We start from the raw sequence: 2,897 nt of genomic DNA on the forward strand, positions 1-2,897 counted from the left end.
CAACGTGACGGAATAATGTGTGTATAGGTAATGAGTTATTGAACTGCGGTCAGAGAGAGACGTATTGTTGAAGTTAACGTCGTTATTATAGTTTTTTATAGCGCGACTCTTTAAGTTGAGTGTATCTTAAAGTTATATTCGGAAAGAATAAACCAGTTTTATTAAGTAAGGACTTGTGTCGCTAAAGTTTCGTCGGAACGAAGTTACGGAAAGTTAATTAACAAACGGAGACGTAACAATATACATAAGTATTGGTTAAGTCAAGTGAGCTAGATTAGCAGTTTCTAGCTCAAGTTAGTTCAAAAGAATCATAAGGGTGGACGGTCATTATTCATTGCCAAGTTTTAAGCACATATTTTATGAAACTCTCTGAGTTAAAGACCGTTTAGCATCACGTGATATTAGCTTAAGCAATACGCATAAATAATGATGTTTGATTCGGCTCTACCGAGTGTATGCAGGTGATGACAAGAAACTGTTAATCTAGATTCCATGGCATTACTGTAAAGAAAGTTATTAACACTGTTTTAAAGAATCTAGTTGATTCTGTAAAGTATAGGTCTGTTCCAAATACTACAGTTGCAATCCTAAAACTAACGTTAATTACTATCGACTGTCACTTTCTTACTTGCTGTGGTTTGTTGGTGTGTATTGACAAAAAATCATAATATCTCATGAAAAACACCTTAGGTGTGAAAAAAAGGTGCGACTAAAAAAGGATTTAAAGTGCGAGTTAAAGAAATGAAATTAAAATTGGCGGCCAAACTGGTAGCTACACTTATAGCATTAATATAAATTTTACAGCCAATTTTCATTCATTAGTTAGTTAGGGCGCATATTTTGTTTTACCCACCATCACCACAAAAAAACGCGACCAGGCAAAATAAATGTTGTCTCTACAGAATGAAAAAAGTAAAAGAAATTCAAAACAAAATCAGCTTAACGGCTTTCTTGACCACGTGCTTTGCGGAAACAGCATAGATTTATGAAAAGGAAAAAAAAAGAAGAGAAAATGCTATATTAAAATAAGAAAATAAAAACTCATGGTATGTTTATTTTAACATCATATTCAACTATGTAATGATTTTAAAAATTATAGAAGATGGCATGCAAGGTAAACATATTTGTGAAAATCATAATTACTACATTACAGTTTTTCAATTATTTGTAACTACAATCTTTTCGTTGATTTTTCAAGTTTTGATTTAGTGCCACTTTCTGTGATATGTTGAAGGAAAAATAAAGTAGCATTAGTAAAACTAGTTTAGTGTTTATGTATTATTCGTTAAGCTTACTTCGTTCGAGAGTATATGTTAAAAACGGTGTACGGCGAAAGAAACGTGGACGCTCAAATTAGTTGAAATTTAAACATCGTTATACTTTTAGTTTTACTGTTCTTGTTATTATTCAAGTAATCTTTCTCTAAAACGTATTGTCGAAAAGATCCACCCTAATCCAGCAGGTATTTATTTGTTTGTGTGCGTATGTAGAATAAATAACATGAACAAAGGTTTTAAATTTAATAATATTACTAATTATTATTAATATCAAGAAAAGTGCATTAACTGTAATAGTATTAGTAATGTTAATGGAACTTGGTAGTAACACTACTGTACTACTAATACTATTGCTAATAGTAATAGTAGTGGTACTACTACTACTATTTTAGCATTTAAGTTTTACTTTTAAGAGTTAGACTTAGAGGCTGAAATGAAGAGTGACTTTTGAAGTATGAAACTGGCAGAAGAAAGTAATAAAGGAGAGAAAAATATAATAGTCTGATACTCCAGTGTTTTCTTATAGTTATAGATAGTATAGTAACTTGGTGGTACCCATAATTTGTTCACTCCATGAATTTGCAAAATCTTTGTAGATCTAACTAACTTTCAGTAACATGTTTACAGACTATTAGGACTAGGAGTAGATAGGCCTATAGTAGTGTTTCCTAATTTAGCTTTTATAAGAAGTTTTGAAGTGAAAGTTATTAAGCACACTTATTTTAAAATGAACTAAGAACTTAAAGAAGGAAACAGCACTTACTTTTCATCTAAGCCCTTTTAACATGTACAGATTATAACTCATAAAAAGTAAATTTCTCCCAATACTTTTCTTCCCTCTTCTTTTTTCTTTTCTTTTACTAAATGTTTCTGCAGACCATCAGTTGTGCAAAACTATACTTATATTAAGTTATGGCATCAAATATGTTGCAATGGCAAATAACATCTTTTACATGAAAACCATGAGACTAAGATGAGCATTTCATACTTGAATGTTTCTGAAAATAAAATTCATAACTCTTTTGCAGCATAATTTAGCACAAATTGCATTTGTTTTTTTAAATGTTTTAGGAATATTTTTAATGCAGTTTAAAATACCATGCTATGCTTTGTACATTGCTGCACATGAAATGGCATTATTTCAACAGAAAAAAAAAGTGTATTAGAAGAAATTTCATGAAAAGATTTAAAGACTGGTTTTATAAGGTGAATAATAATTGATAAAAACATCAGGGAAATGTTGAAAAAAATGTTAAATTTATTTTCCTTGTGAACACAGTTCACAAGTGTGGAGTGTTTGTTTTTAATATCTTGGCTTTTCTGCTGTGGCCTTTATGATTGATGTCAGTGTAGATGAGCAATGTGAATGTAAGAGAGACTGGTTATAAATTTTATGTTATACCTCACTATAGTATAACTTTGAGAATGTAATATTATTTTACCGCATTTTTTCAAGGAATTTTTTACCAAACTAAACCAATAAAACGGTGTGGAAGAAAATAAAAACTTTGCCTTAACATGCTTGTTAAATTCGATGACGAGGAACCCACTTTGAGACTAATAATGGCTGGAGACGGCTTAAATGTACCTGATGATGACAAAACCTTGTACGAAACGTTG

At 30.7% G+C, this 2,897-nt stretch overlaps 1 protein-coding gene across 2 annotated transcripts in view; it reads left to right on the forward strand.

Annotated features, from left to right (window-relative positions):
• Positions 1-1,323: 1,323 nt before the first annotated feature.
• The window catches only part of LOC106478763 (exportin-T-like), a 70,183-nt gene continuing 68,609 nt past the window's right edge, over positions 1,324-2,897 (forward strand). For both annotated transcript variants that reach the window (XM_022382560.1, XM_022382575.1), the window contains exon 1: positions 1,324-1,462. The gene's annotated coding sequence lies outside the window, so the exon portion shown is untranslated. The remainder of the gene's footprint in view (positions 1,463-2,897) is intronic.

Source organism: Limulus polyphemus, unplaced genomic scaffold (assembly GCF_000517525.1).
Source record: "Limulus polyphemus unplaced genomic scaffold, Limulus_polyphemus-2.1.2 Scaffold12, whole genome shotgun sequence".
Taxonomy (NCBI): Eukaryota; Metazoa; Arthropoda; class Merostomata; order Xiphosura; family Limulidae; genus Limulus; species Limulus polyphemus.